We start from the raw sequence: 16,359 nt of genomic DNA, 5'->3' as shown, positions 1-16,359 counted from the left end.
TTTAGGTAGGCCTAAATTCAAATTTTATGTAGCTTATGCGAAGTACGGCTGAGTTAAGTTCCGCGTCTGAATCAATTAAGCTGGGAGAAATTAATTTGGGTAGGCCTAAATTCAAATTTGATGTAGCTTATGCGAAGTACGGCTGAGTTAAGTTCAGCGTCTGAATCAATTCAGCTGGGAGAAATTAATTTGGGTAGGCCTAAATTCAAATTTTATGTAGCTTATGCGAAGTACGGCTGAGTTAAGTTCAGCGTCTAAATCAATTCAACTGGGAAAAATTAATTTGGGTAGGCCTAAATTCAAATTTTATGTAGCTTATGCGAAGTAGGGATGAATTAAGTTCAGCGTCTGAATCAATTTAGCTGGGAGAAATTAATTTGGGTAGACCTAAATTCAAATTTTTGTGTACCGTATGAAAAGTACGGCTGAATTAAGCTCAGCGTCTGAATCAATTCAGCTGGGAGAAATTAATTTGGGTAGGCCTAAATTCAAATCTGATGTAGCTTATGCGAAGTAGAGATGAATAAAGTTCAGCGTCTGAATCAATTTAGCTGGGAGAAATTAATTTGGGTAGGCCTAAATTCAAATTTGATGAAGCTTATGCGAAGTACGGCTGAATTTAGTTCAGCGTGTGAATCAATTCAGCTGGGAGAAATTAATTTGGGAAGGCCTAAATTTAAATTTTATGTAGCTTAAGCGAAGTAGGGATGAATTAAGTTCAGTGTCTGAATCAATTCAGCTGGGAGAAATTAATTTGGGTAGACCTAAATTTAAATTTGATGTAGCTTATGCGCAGTACGGATTAATTAAGTTCAGCGTCTGAATCAATTCAGCTAGAAGAAATTAATTTGGGTAGGCCTAAATTCAAATTTTATGTAGCGTATGAAAAGTACGGCTGAATTAAGTTTAGCGTCTGAATCAATTTAGCTGGGAGAAATTAATTTGGGTAGGGCTAAATTCAAATTTTATGTAGCTTATGCGAAGTAGGGATGAATTAAGTTCAGCGTCTGAATCAATTCAGCAGGGAGAAATTAATTTGGGTAGGCCTAAATTCAAATTTGATGTAGCTTATGCGAAGTAGGGATGAAATAAATTCAGCGTCTGAATCAATTCAGCTGGGAGAAATTAATTTGGGTAGGCCTAAATTAAAATTTGATGTAGCTTATGCGAAGTAGGGATGAATTAAGTTCAGCGTCTGAATTAATTTAGCTGGGAGAAATTAATTTGGGTAGGCCTAAATTTAAATTTGATGTAGCTTATGCGAAGTAGAGATAAATTAAGTTCAGCGTCTAAATCAATTCAGCTGGGAGAAATTAATTTGGGTAGGCCTAAATTCAAATTTTATGTAGCTTATGCGAAGAAGGGATGAATTAAGTTCAGCGTCTGAATCAATTTAGCTGGGAGAAATTAATTTGGGTAGACCTAAATTCAAATTTGATGTAGCTTATGCGAAGTACGGCTGAATTTAGTTCAGCATCTGAATCAATTCAGCTGGGAGAAATTAATTTGGGTAGGCCTAAATTTAAATTTGATGTAGCTTATGCGAAGTAGAGATGAATTAAGTTCAGCGTCTAAATCAATTCAGCTGGGAGAAATTAATTTGGGTAGGCCTAAATTCAAATTTTATGTAGCTTATGCGAAGAAGGGATGAACTAAGTTCAGCGTCTGAATCAATTTAGCTGGGAGAAATTAATTTGGGTAGACCTAAATTCAAATTTTATGTAGCGTATGAAAAGTACGGCTGAATTAAGCTCAGCGTTTGAATCAATTCAGCTGGGAGAAATTAATTTGGGTAGGCCTAAATTCAAATTTGATGTAGCTTATGCGAAGTAGAGATGAATTAAGTTCAGCACCTGAATCAATTCAGCTGGGAGAAATTAATTTGGGTAGGCCTAAATTCAAATTTTATGTAGCTTATGCGAAGTAGGGATTAATTAAGTTCAGCGTCTGAATCAATTCAGCTGGGAGAAATTAATTTGGGTAGGCCTAAATTCAAATTTGATGTAGCTTATGCGAAGTAGGGATGAATTAAGTTCAGCGTCTGAATCAATGCAGCTGGGAAAAATTAATATGGGTAGGCGTAAATTCAAATTTGTTGTAGCTTATGCGAAGTAGGGATGAATTAAGTTCAGCGTCTGAAACAATTCAGCTGGAAGAAATTAATTTGGGTAGGCCTAAATTCAAATTTGATGTAGCTTATGCGAAGTAGGGATGAATTAAGTTCAGCGTCTGAATCAATTTAGCTGGGAGAAATTAATTTGGGTAGGCCTAAATTCAAATTTGATATAGCTTATGCGAAGTACGGCTGAATTTAGTTCAGCGTGTGAATCAATTCAGCTGGGAGAAATTAATTTGGGTAGGCCTAAATTTAAATTTTATATAGCTTATGCGAAGTAGGGATGAATTAAGTTCAGCGTCTAAATCAATTAAGCTCGGAGAAATTAATTTGGGTAGGCCTAAATTCAAATTTGATGTAGCTTATGCAAAGTACGGATTAATTAAGTTCAGCGTCTGAATCAATTCAGCTAGAAGAAATTAATTTGGGTAGGCCTAAATTCAAATTTTATGTAGCGTATGAAAAGTACGGCTGAATTAAGTTTAGCGTCTGAATCAATTCAGCTGGGAGAAATTAATTTGGGTAGGCCTAAATTCAAATTTGATGTAGCTTATGCGAAGTAGGGATGAATTAAGTTCAGCGTCTGAATCAATTCAGCTGGGAGAAATTAATTTGGGTAGGCCTAAATTTAAATTTGATGTAGCTTATGCGAAGTAAAGATGACTTAAGTTCAGCGTCTGAATCAATTCAGCTGGAAGAAATTAATTTGGGTAGGACTAAATTCAAATTTTATGTAGCTAATATGCGAAGTAGGGATAAATTAATTTCAGCGTCTAAATCAATTCAGCTGGGAGAAATTAATTTGGGTAGGCCTAAATTCAAATTTTATGTAGCTTATGCGAGGTACGGCTGAATTTAGTTCAGCGTCTGAATCAATTCAGCTGGGAGAAATTAATTTGGGTAGGCCTAAATTCAAATTTGATGTAGCTTATGCGAAGTACGGCTGAATTAAGTTCAGCGTCTGAATCAATTTAGCTGGGAGAAATTAATTTGGGTAGGCCTAAATTCAAATTTGATGTAGCTTATGCGAAGTACTGCTAAAAATTGATTCAGCGTCTGAATCAATTTAGCTGGGAGAAATTAATTTGGGTAGACATAAATTCAAATTTGAGCTAGCTTATGCGAAGAAGGGATGAATTAAGTTTAGCGTCTGAATCAATTCAGCTGGGAGAAATTAATTTGGGTAGGGCTAAATTCAAATTTTATGTAGCTTATGCGAAGTAGGGATGAATTAAGTTCAGCGTCTGAATCAATTCAGCTGGGAGAAATTAATATGGGTAGGCCTAAATTCTAATTTGATGTAGCTTATGCGAAGTATGGATGAATTAAGTTTAGCGTCTGAATCAATTCAGCTGGGAGAAATTAATTTGGGTAGGCCTAAATTCAAATTTTATGTAGCTTAAGCGAAGTAGGGATGAATTAAGTTCAGCGTCTGAATCAATTCAGCTGGGAGAAATTAATTTGGGTAGGCCTAAATTCAAATTTTATGTAGCTTAAGCGAAGTAGGGATGAATTAAGTTCAGCGTCTGAATCAATTCAGCTGGGAGAAATTAATTTGGGTAGGCCTAAATTCAAATTTTATGTAGCTTATGCGAAGTAGGGATGAATTAAGTTCAGCGTCTGAATCAATTCAGCTGGGAGAAATTAATTTGGGTAGGCCTAAATTCAAATTTTATGTAGCTTATGCGAAGTAGGGATGAATTAAGTTCAGCGTCTGAATCAATTCAGCTGGGAGAAATTAATTTGGGTAGGCCTAAATTTAAATTTGATGTAGCTTATGCGAAGTAAAGATGACTTAAGTTCAGCGTCTGAATCAATTCAGCTGGAAGAAATTAATTTGGGTAGGCCTAAATTCAAATTTTATGTCGGTAATATGCGAAGTAGGGATGAATTAAGTTCAGCGTCTGAATCAATTCAGCTGGAAGAAATTAATTTGGGTAGGCCTAAATTCAAATTTGATGTAGCTTATGCAAAGAAGGGATAAATTAAGTTCAGCGTCTGAATCAATTCAGCTGGGAGAAATTAAAATGGGTAGTCCTAAATTCAAATTTGATGTAGCTTATCCGAAGTAGGGATGAATTAAGTTCATCGTCTGAATCAATTCAGCTGGGAGAAATTAATTTGGGTAGGCCTAAATTCAAATTTTATGTAGCTTATGCGAAGTAGGGATGAATTAAGTTCAGCGTCTGAATAAATTCAGCTGGGAGAAATTAATATGGGTAGGCCTAAATTCAAATTTGATGTAGCTTATGCGAAGTAGGGATGAATTAAGTTCAGCGTCTGAATCAATTCAGCTGGGAGAAATTAATTTGGGTAGGCCTAAATTCAAATTTTATGTAGCTTATGCGAAGTAGGGATAAATTAAGTTCAGCGTCTGAATCAATTCAGCTGGGAGAAATTAATTTGGGTAGGCCTAAATTCAAATTTTAAGTAGCTAATATGTGAAGTAGGGATAAATTAATTTCAGCGTCTAAATCAATTCAGCTGGGAGAAATTAATTTGGGTAGGCCTAAATTCAAATTTTATGTAGCTTATGCGAGGTACGGCTGAATTTAGTTCAGCGTCTGAATCAATTCAGCTGGGAGAAATTAATATGGGTAGTCCTAAATTCAAATTTGATGTAGCTTATCCGAAGTAGGGATGAATTAAGTTCATCGTCTGAATCAATTCAGCTGGGAGAAATTAATTTGGGTAGGCCTAAATTCAAATTTTATGTAGCTTATGCGAAGTAGGGATGAATTAAGTTCAGCGTCTGAATAAATTCAGCTGACAGAAATTAATATGGGTAGGCCTAAATTCAAATTTGATGTAGCTTATGCGAAGTAGGGATGAATTAAGTTCAGCGTCTGAATCAATTCAGCTGGGAGAAATTAATTTGGGTAGGCCTAAATTCAAATTTTATGTAGCTTATGCGAAGTAGGGATAAATTAAGTTCAGCGTCTGAATCAATTCAGCTGGGAGAAATTAATTTGGGTAGGCCTAAATTCAAATTTTAAGTAGCTAATATGCGAAGTAGGGATAAATTAATTTCAGCGTCTAAATCAATTCAGCTGGGAGAAATTAATTTGGGTAGGCCTAAATTCAAATTTTATGTAGCTTATGCGAGGTACGGCTGAATTTAGTTCAGCGTCTGAATCAATTCAGCTGGGAGAAATTAATTTGGGTAGGCCTAAATTCAAATTTGATGTAGCTTATGCGAAGTACGGCTGAATTAAGTTCAGCGTCTGAATCAATTCAGCTGGGAGAAATTAATTTGGGTAGACCTAAATTCAAATTTGAGGTAGCTTATGCGAAGAAGGGATGAATTAAGTTCAGCGTCTGAATCAATTCAGCTGGGAGAAATTAATATGGGTAGGCCTAAATTCAAATTTGATGTAGCTTATGCGAAGTAGGGATGAATTAAGTTTAGCGTCTGAATCAATTCAGCTGGGAGAAATTAATTTGGGTAGGCCTAAATTCAAATTTTATGTAGCTTATGCGAAGTAGGGATGAATTAAGTTCAGCGTCTGAATCAATTCAGCTGGGAGAAATTAATATGGGTAGGCCTAAATTCAAATTTGATGTAGCTTATGCGAAGTAGGGATGAATTAAGTTTAGCGTCTGAATCAATTCAGCTGGGAGAAATTAATTTGGGTAGGCCTAAATTCAAATTTTATGTAGCTTAAGCGAAGTAGGGATGAATTAAGTTCAGCGTCTGAATCAATTCAGCTGGGAGAAATTAATTTGGGTAGGCCTAAATTCAAATTTTATGTAGCTTAAGCGAAGTAGGGATGAATTAAGTTCAGCGTCTGAATCAATTCAGCTGGGAGAAATTAATTTGGGTAGGACTAAATTCAAATTTTATGTAGCTTATGCGAAGTAGGGATGAATTAAGTTCAGCGTCTGAATCAATTCAGCTGGGAGAAATTAATTTGGGTAGGCCTAAATTCAAATTTTATGTAGCTTATGCGAAGTAGGGATGAATTAAGTTCAGCGTCTGAATCAATTCAGCTGGGAGAAATTAATTTGGGTAGGCCTAAATTTAAATTTGATGTAGCTTATGCGAAGTAAAGATGACTTAAGTTCAGCGTCTGAATCAATTCAGCTGGAAGAAATTAATTTGGGTAGGCCTAAATTCAAATTTTATGTAGCTAATATGCGAAGTAGGGATGAATTAAGTTCAGCGTCTGAATCAATTCAGCTGGGAGAAATTAATTTCGGTAGGCCTAAATTCAAATTTGATGTAGCTTATGCAAAGCAGGGATAAATTAAGTTCAGCGTCTGAATCAATTCAGCTGGGAGAAATTAATATGGGTAGTCCTAAATTCAAATTTGATGTAGCTTATCCGAAGTAGGGATGAATTAAGTTCATCGTCTGAATCAATTCAGCTGAGAGAAATTAATTTGGGTAGGCCTAAATTCAAATTTTATGTAGCTTATGCGAAGTAGGGATGAATTAAGTTCAGCGTCTGAATAAATTCAGCTGGGAGAAATTAATATGGGTAGGCCTAAATTCAAATTTGATGTAGCTTATGCGAAATAGGGATGAATTAAGTTCAGCGTCTGAATCAATTCAGCTGGGAGAAATTAATTTTGGTAGGCCTAAATTCAAATTTTATGTAGCTTATGCGAAGTAGGGATAAATTAAGTTCAGCGTCTGAATCAATTCAGCTGGGAGAAATTAATTTGGGTAGGCCTAAATTCAAATTTTAAGTAGCTAATATGCGAAGTAGGGATAAATTAATTTCAGCGTCTAAATCAATTCAGCTGGGAGAAATTAATTTGGGTAGGCCTAAATTCAAATTTTATGTAGCTTATGCGAGGTACGGCTGAATTTAGTTCAGCGTCTGAATCAATTCAGCTGGGAGAAATTAATTTGGGTAGGCCTAAATTCAAATTTGATGTAGCTTATGCAAAGTACGGCTGAATTACGTTCAGCGTCTGAATCAATTCAGCTGGGAGAAATTAATTTGGGTAGACCTAAATTCAAATTTGAGGTAGCTTATGCGAAGAAGGGATGAATTAAGTTCAGCGTCTGATTCAATTCAGCTGGGAGAAATTAATATGGGTAGGCCTAAATTCAAATTTGATGTAGCTTATGCGAAGTAGGGATGAATTAAGTTTAGCGTCTGAATCAATTCAGCTGGGAGAAATTAATTTGGGTAGGCCTAAATTCAAATTTTATGTAGCTTATGCGAAGTAGGGATGAATTAAGTTCAGCGTCTGAATCAATTCAGCTGGGAGAAATTAATATGGGTAGGCCTAAATTCAAATTTGATGTAGCTTATGCGAAGTAGGGATGAATTAAGTTTAGCGTCTGAATCAATTCAGCTGGGAGAAATTAATTTGGGTAGGCCTAAATTCAAATTTTATGTAGCTTAAGCGAAGTAGAGATGAATTAAGTTCAGCGTCTGAATCAATTCAGCTGGGAGAAATTAATTTGGGTAGGCCTAAATTCAAATTTTATGTAGCTTAAGCAAAGTAGGGATGAATTAAGTTCAGCGTCTGAATCAATTCAGCTGGGAGAAATTAATTTGGGTAGGCCTAAATTCAAATTTTACGTAGCTTATGCGAAGTAGGGATGAATTAAGTTCAGCGTCTGAATCAATTCAGCTGGGAGAAATTAATTTGGGTAGGCCTAAATTTAAATTTTATGTAGCTTATGCGAAGTAGGGATAAATTAAGTTCAGCGTCTGAATCAATTCAGCTGGGAGAAATTAATTTGGGTAGGCCTAAATTCAAATTTTAAGTAGCTAATATGCGAAGTAGGGATAAATTAATTTCAGCGTCTAAATCAATTCAGCTGGGAGAAATTAATTTGGGTAGGCCTAAATTCAAATTTTATGTAGCTTATGCGAGGTACGGCTGAATTTAGTTCAGCGTCTGAATCAATTCAGCTGGGAGAAATTAATTTGGGTAGGCCTAAATTCAAATTTGATGTAGCTTATGCAAAGCAGGGATAAATTAAGTTCAGCGTCTGAATCAATTCACCTGGGAGAAATTAATATGGGTAGTCCTAAATTCAAATTTGATGTAGCTTATCCGAAGTAGGGATGAATTAAGTTCATCGTCTGAATCAATTCAGCTGGGAGAAATTAATTTGGGTAGGCCTAAATTCAAATTTTATGTAGCTTATGCGAAGTAGGGATGAATTAAGTTCAGCGTCTGAATAAATTCAGCTGGGAGAAATTAATATGGGTAGGCCTAAATTCAAATTTGATGTAGCTTATGCGAAGTAGGGATGAATTAAGTTCAGCGTCTGAATCAATTCAGCTGGGAGAAATTAATTTGGGTAGGCCTAAATTCAAATTTTATGTAGCTTATGCGAAGTAGGGATAAATTAAGTTCAGCGTCTGAATCAATTCAGCTGGGAGAAATTAATTTGGGTAGGCCTAAATTCAAATTTTAAGTAGCTAATATGCGAAGTAGGGATAAATTAATTTCAGCGTCTAAATCAATTCAGCTGGGAGAAATTAATTTGGGTAGGCCTAAATTCAAATTTTATGTAGCTTATGCGAGGTACGGCTGAATTTAGTTCAGCGTCTGAATCAATTCAGCTGGGAGAAATTAATTTGGGTAGGCCTAAATTTAAATTTGATGTAGCTTATGCGAAGTACGGCTGAATTAAGTTCAGCGTCTGAATCAATTCAGCTGGGAGAAATTAATTTGGGTAGACCTAAATTCAAATTTGAGGTAGCTTATGCGAAGTAGGGATGAATTAAGTTCAGCGTCTGAATCAATTCAGCTGGGAGAAATTAATATGGGTAGGCCTAAATTCAAATTTGATGTAGCTTATGCGAAGTAGGGATGAATTAAGTTTAGCGTCTGAATCAATTCAGCTGGGAGAAATTAATTTGGGTAGGCCTAAATTCAAATTTTATGTAGCTTATGCGAAGTAGGGATGAATTAAGTTCAGCGTCTGAATAAATTCAGCTGGGAGAAATTAATATGGGTAGGCCTAAATTTAAATTTGATGTAGCTTATCCGAAGTAGGGATGAATTAAGTTCAGCGTCTGAATCAATTCAGCTGGGAGAAATTAATTTGGGTAGGCCTAAATTCAAATTTTATGTAGCTAATGCGAAGTAGGGATAAATTAAGTTCAGCGTCTGAATCAATTCAGCTGGGAGAAATTAATTTGGGTAGGCCTAAATTCAAATTTTATGTAGCTAATATGCGAAGTAGGGATAAATTAATTTCAGCGTCTAAATCAATTCAGCTGGGAGAAATTAATTTGGGTAGGCCTAAATTCAAATTTTATGTAGCTTATGCGAGGTACGGCTGAATTTAGTTCAGCGTCTGAATCAATTCAGCTGGGAGAAATTAATTTGGGTAGGCCTAAATTCAAATTTGATGTAGCTTATGCGAAGTACGGCTAAATTAAGTTCAGCGTCTGAATCAATTCAGCTGGGAGAAATTAATTTGGGTAGACCTAAATTCAAATTTGAGGTAGCTTATGCGAAGAAGGGATGAATTAAGTTCAGCGTCTGAATCAATTCAGCTGGGAGAAATTAATTTGGGTAAGCCTAAATTCAAATTTTATGTAGCTTATGCGAAGTAGGGATGAATTAAGTTCAGCGTTTGAACCAATTCAGCTGGGAGAAACTAATATGGGTAGGCCTAAATTCAAATTTGATGTAGCTTATGCGAAGTAGGGATGAATTAAGTTTAGCGTCTGAATCAATTCAGCCGGGAGAAATTAATTTGGGTAGGCCTAAATTCAAATTTTATGTAGCTTATGCGAAGTAGGGATAAATTAAGTTCAGCGTCTGAATCAATTCAGCTGGGAGAAATTAATTTGGGTAGGCCTACATTCAAATTTTATGTAGCTTATGCGAAGTAGGGATGAATTAAGTTCAGCGTCTGAATCAATTCAGCTGGGAGAAATTAATTTGGGTAGGCCTAAATTCAAATTTTATGTAGCTAATATGCGAAGTAGGGATGAATTAAGTTCAGCGTCTAAATCAATTCAGCTGGGAGAAATTAATTTGGGTAGTCCTAAATTCAAATTTGATGTAGCTTATGCGAAGTACGGCTGAATTAAGTTCAGCGTCTGAATCAATTCAGCTGGGAGAAATTAATTTGGGTAGTCCTAAATTCAAATTTGAGGTAGCTGATGTGAAGTAAGGATGAATTAAGTTCAGCGTCTGAATCAATTCAGCTGGGAGAAATTAATTTGGGTAGGCCTAAATTTAAATTTTATGTAGCTTATGCGAAGTAGGGATGAATTAAGTTCAGCGTCTGAATCAATTCAGCTGGGAGAAATTAATTTGGGTAGGCCTAAATTCAAATTTGATGTAGCTTATGCGAAGTAGGGATGAATTAAGTTCAGCGTCTGAATCAATTTAGCTGGGAGAAATTAATTTGGGTAGGCCTAAATTCAAATTTGATGTAGCTTATGCGAAGTACGGCTGAATTTAGTTCAGCGTCTGAATCAATTCAGCTGGGAGAAATTAATTTGGGTAGGCCTAAATTCAAATTTTATGTAGCTAATATGCGAAGTAGGGATGAATTAAGTTCAGCGTCTAAATTAATTCAGCTGGGAGAAATTAATTTGGGTAGGCCTAAATTCAAATTTGATGTAGCTTATGTGAAGTAGGGATGAATTAAGTTCAGCGTCTGAATCAATTCAGCTGGGAGAAATTAATTTGGGTAGGCCTAAATTCAAATTTGATGTGGCTTGTGTGAAGTACATGTACAGCTGAATTAAGTTCAGCATGTTAATCAATTCAGCTGGGATAAATTACAGTGTAAGTTGGGTGGATCTAAATTCAAATTTGATATGGCTCGTGTGAAGTACGGCATCTGATCCGGGCATTTGTCTTATTTCTCTGCATTGCACCTCAGTGACGATTCATTCTGTGGATCTATTGGCTAGATTCTAGAATACCCGGCCACTAAAATGTAGAACTTAAAAACCTGCTACAGCAGTCCCGCAGTCATCTAATTTGCATAGTGTTTGCCTTGTTCTTTAAGCGTCACTACGAGACTGCAGACCTCGGTAGCACTCCAGTTTAATACTTAGAGCAATTACTTATTCATCCACTAGGGGACTGCGGACCGCAGTAGCACTCCAGTTTAATACTTAAATCAATTACTTATTCATCCACTAGAGGGCTGCGGACCGGGGCAGCACTCCAGTTTAATACTTAGAACAATTACTTATTCATCTGTTGAGCACGGTAGGACAGACCACAGATTTCAGAGTAGTGCACCTTGCAGGTGGACGGGTATTCTGAAATAATGCTCCAATCTATCGTCTCATTTTTATCCGATTTAGACAAACTTAATCACAAATTTATCATCTTTGCCTAAGAAATTATAAGTGAAAGTAAGTGACAGTGTTTTGAGGTGAGATTCACGAGGCCGACAAATGTCCCGAGGTAGGTTTGGGCACTACTGGAACCAACTGACGGCCTGGCGCACGCTACTGGTGTACACTACCAAAAATCGAGCTTCATTTTACTTTTGTGAAATAATTTGAACTCGGTTCAAATTGAAAATTGGCACAGACTTCAAGTTTCTAGACTGCTTCTGGTTGGAGGAATGTGTTTTCATTGAAAGGTTTTGTGAAAAGAGAAAATAACGTCACAATGGTGAAAAAAACGACTATTTTGAAGGCCACGCGTAACATTTGCAGTCTGATCGGCACATTCTTTAATTTCTCTGCTTCAAGTCATAGAAAACAAATCTGCTTTCTCCCTAAGTGAAAACAACTTATGAGTTTTCATTATCTCCAAAACTGTGTCTAAGAATGAAAAAATAAGTAAGTTATAGTAACAAACAGCAAGGGGACTGATTATTTACCTTCATCGTGAGCGACGAGGTCAACTTTTTTCAGACCGTCTTTGCTGAATTTTTAGTCCTTACTGAGATCCAAATAAAAGACATTCCAAATGCTCATAAGTTGAGCTTCCATTCCGGGGTATTGTTTTTTAATTTGGAGAACTTGTCCTTAAATTGCAATATAGTTTTCAAGATCAGACTGTGATTTTTGAGACCGAAAATACAGTTCGGCGTGCCTTAGCGCGAATTACGAAATCCTGAATGTGCCACAGCACAAAGAGGTGTGCATAACCTGTGCATAAGTTGTGCCTAAAGTGTGCGTAAAGTTGTGCCAAACTGTGCGCTGGGTGTGCCAAAACTGTGCCTAAGTTGTGCCTAAGTTGTGCCAAAGTTGAGCTTACGAGTTTCGCCTTGTGGTCGACCTTTTGCTGCTTTCGTGAAGTGTGTTCGTGTTGATTCATGCTACGATGCTACCTTTGTTAAAAGACTGATGAGGCATTTTCAAAAACCTTTTAATCCTCTTATCTTCGCAAGAATAAGCGAGGAGAACCTTGCAAAAAGACAATCAAAATAGTGTACTGTCGCTTGAGGAGCCGAAAAATGAAACCGCAACGCACGCGGGGCGGCCCGCAATAATTTGTTTTAGCTTTACGGTTCAAGACAACATTTAAATCACACGAAAGAAAACATTTGGTGAGTATAAAATTTTAGTTCAGTATAGGTAATTTCAATTTTCAAGCGTAAAAGTTGACAATCCTTTCCGCGGTTCAGGAAGACGCATTAATTAACTAGTCTTTTTTACAAGTGCCCGATTACATGAAACGCGATTTGTCCTGTGAATAAACAAATTACAAGATATTTATACCGCTCGGGTTCATAGTGTTAAACTTCTTAAATTAGCTGTGTTTCGGACTCTAACAAAAATGTAAAATGCTTTTACTGGTGGAAAAACACAAATCCGATCGAGTTCCAAATCGCTGTTTCATCAAATTAAATTATCTATTCAAAACAAAATGTGCTGTTCATTTCATTGTACATGTACAAGTTGTACTTGTGGCAACAAACTCGTGCTGAATTAAGAACTCTTCCACTTTCCGTTATTTTAGGGTTAATTGTAAACTATAACTAAATCCCTGCAACTGTCAGAAAAATCGAGAGCTGAATTTTTTTGCTTTCACTAAATTTATTGCTAGGTACCGAAAATGTAAACAATTGATAAACCGCAAGCGTTTTTATTTTCCGTAAAATTTTACATAGTGTTAAATATAATGTTTCAAGTTCCATTATACACAAACCAAAATAAAGAAAATCCAATTCTTGTTTGCTTTTCTCGCTTCCATTTTTTTCTTCCCTTTTCACGGTGCCGAAAAAATGTTATCGGCAAATTAAACGCGTCGGTCACAGACCAGTTCTTTATTACTGAAAAATGTGCACAAAATGTGCCTAAACTGTGCCAAAACTGTGCCTAACCTGTGCCTAAACTGTGCCTAAGCTTTCCGAAAACTGTGCCACAACTGTGCCTAGAATGTGCCTAAACTGTGCATCAAAATGCGCTTACGCACCAAAATCTTGCATGCGCCAACGCACCAATTTCGTGCGTACGCATCATGTTACGCTCGTGTACACCAGTAGCGTGCGCAAGGCCTGACGCATTATGTACATGTAAAAAGTAAGTTTGACAAAATATTAATTTCCAGAACAATTAGATTTTGACGACATTTTTATAATTTACAACAGACAAGTGTTGTATTTGTGTAGAGTTTACAAAGGAAATGCCATCAATCTAGCTACGTTTTGTATACCCTATAATGGATGTCCACCATTCAACTTTGATTAAGCTTTTAAATTTGAAACCGAAAACCCCCACATGTACTGAATGCGTGTTTGTTGTTTATAAGGTTTTTCTGTCTTATCGATCTTACCTGTCCCTATTGTTTGTGTTTTCCAAGGATTTGTTATGAGAAGCTGTTGATATTTTGCCCAAGCTCTTGTAATGATGCTCATTATACGACGTCTACGCAAAAATTCCGTAATTCACAGTCGCACCCGGTTGTAAACTGCCCGCCATGTTGGAATTTAGCGACCGGAAGACGGAGAGACACTGGGAACAAGAATGTAATACTAGTTCCTAGGTCCACCTCCTGCGAATCTCGTACCCAGGACAACACAGCAGGCAGCCGCTGGCAAAATTCCAAAGAACCTGAGGACTGCGGTTAAAAAGGTTTTTTTTTTTTTTTCTTTTTTAAATCTAGAAATATCTAAAATACAAAACACAGTCGTCAAAGTCAGGCAATGCAGGGCTACTTATTTGCACCAGTTAATGAGCTCCTGATAGCAGAAGCGCCCATTACCTTTTTCATCAAAAGGCTCCGGCAAACGCAAGTGAAATGGACTAAAGAGGCCTCATATTTGCTCCATGTGTAAAGTTTGTAAAACCAATCTTGTACTCAGAGTCCTCAGGCTTTTTGGTCGGCACGTGGGCACAAGGAGGATGAGGGGGGTTCTTCCATATATGGGCTATATAGGTACGTACGTGGCACGAGATAGGGTATGGTTTTTGAGGTTCTTAGTCCTTAAAAAGGTATCATTTTTTCCTCATTTAGCAACGTGTTCCTTGATTAGTCCTTAGAGAGGGTACCTAAATTGTATCAGTTGAATTGAAGCTTGTAAGCGCCACATTTTATGAAAAAAGATTTTTTTTTTAACTGAAGTGTCCGCTGAAGTACTAGAAAAGCGATTTTCATAGAGATTTGTGTTTATTCCCGTACATTAGCCGTTGTTTGGGTCTGTTGAATAGGGTGTCAATTTTCGGGTTCGGTCCTTATATAGGATCATTTATAAAGGATTATTTTTTTATTTTTTGTTATTATTATTTCATTTGCTTCAGATTTTATACTGTCAATCAATTTAGTTTTACGTAGTTCCGCTATTGCGCAAATATTTGTCAGCTTTATAAGCGTATGTCCCAATGTAAATTTTCATTATACCTGAAGAAGGCTGGTTTGGCCAGCCGAAATATAGTAACCTTTAAACCGTAATTCTACGTTGTATCGGTCTCTGCTTCTTTTATCATTTGTATTTATTAAGCCGATCAGATCTACAATTGATCCAACGTATACCAGCAGGATTATCGTCCGCGGTTGTTGCTTGGACTTGACTCGTTATAAAGGGTATCCGTTTTCCGTTCCTTTACCCTTAAATAGGGTCAGGGTTCGAGAACCTTCGCGGCACACCTCGAGAACCTTCGCGGCACACCGCTATCGAACATTTTTGGGAGTATCCCCCGGGGGGTGGTGTGTGCCAGCTGCCCTTATCTAAAAGCCGTTGGCAAGCAGCTCTTCCAGAAGGATTTTTATCAGAACATGAGTTGTATTTAAGTTATTACAAGATTAAGAAACTGCAAAAATAGATGGAGCTAAATCGGATAGGCTGACGAATTTTGTTAAGAAGAGAACGCCTAGTTGTTCAGCAAGTATCATGGAAAAAAATTTCTAGAGTAGAGTGTGGGCACCGATTTACTGAACCATGTTAGGATGTAACTGATAAATTTTAAACAACATTGACCAAACCTTGTGGAGGGAAACCTTGTGCAAAAGAATGCATTCCTATCTGTTGAGTACGAAGGAATGCATTTCTTTGCAAAGAAAGTATTTGTATCTAAAAAAATGGAAGGATCAAAACAAGGTAAACTTGGGTAGAAAACCCTGTAACATGCCGGAGGAAAACTATTAGGAAGTGTACATCCTCAATCAATGAAACACCATCATATTCGTTCTCATGGTGAGGTGACTGATTCAGCTAATATTACTAAGTAGCATACTCCTACTGGGGTGGGGGGGGGGGGGGGAGGGGAGAAGAGTTCGGTACGGGATAACATGGAAAAATGTCCCACTAATGCCCCGAAGGGGGGAGGGGGTGGGGACTGCTGGAATTCACTGATGCTGAAACAAACACGAAAGCACATGGCAAGAACCACAAGACTGTCTGGTGTCACAGGTCACCCAAGCTCTGTGAGCGTTTAGATCTTTGTAACCTCACGTTGTAATTCGAGTGTCACGATCTGAGTTACGCAATGGCGTAAATTATAAGAGTTTGTATGGGGATTTAGGAAAGTTGATACAAGAAGCAGAGACCGTCACGAGTTTTCTAATGTCTCAAATTTTGCGTAGCTTGGGACTTTCTGATAGTCATTTTATAGGGTGGCTAATGTACAAAAAACCAATTGAACCACGTTCTTGGAGACCCAGGAGCCACGCCAGCACAGGCAAACCAATCTCTGTGAGCGTTTGGATCTTTGTAACGTCACGTTGTAATTGGTGTGTCACAATTTGAGTCACACAATGGCGTAAATTATAAGGGTTTGTATAAGGGTTTGTATGGGAATTTGCTAACGTGTTTAAGAGTCGGAAATAAAGAGCATGAATCGAACAAAAATGGCTTACCTTCTCTCCTTGATACCTTGACAGTGTTTGTGTGGCGT

The 16,359-nt window shown here is 37.1% G+C and overlaps 1 pseudogene across 1 annotated transcript in view; it reads right to left on the bottom strand.

Moving 5' to 3' along the window:
* Positions 1 to 13,953, bottom strand: part of LOC146482797 (mitochondrial inner membrane protein Mpv17-like) — a 49,269-nt pseudogene extending 35,316 nt beyond the window's left edge. The window contains exon 1 of the transcript XR_014864038.1: positions 13,802 to 13,953. The product of XR_014864038.1 is annotated as a mitochondrial inner membrane protein Mpv17-like (transcript). The remainder of the gene's footprint in view (positions 1 to 13,801) is intronic.
* Positions 13,954 to 16,359: the final 2,406 nt, after the last annotated feature.

The sequence above is a fragment of the Pavona decussata genome, unplaced genomic scaffold (assembly GCF_977016875.1).
Source record: "Pavona decussata unplaced genomic scaffold, jaPavDecu1.1 SCAFFOLD_43, whole genome shotgun sequence".
Lineage (NCBI taxonomy): Eukaryota > Metazoa > Cnidaria > Anthozoa > Scleractinia > Agariciidae > Pavona > Pavona decussata.
Note: the sequence above shows the minus strand (reverse complement) of the source record. Positions and strands in the feature narration are given on the sequence as shown.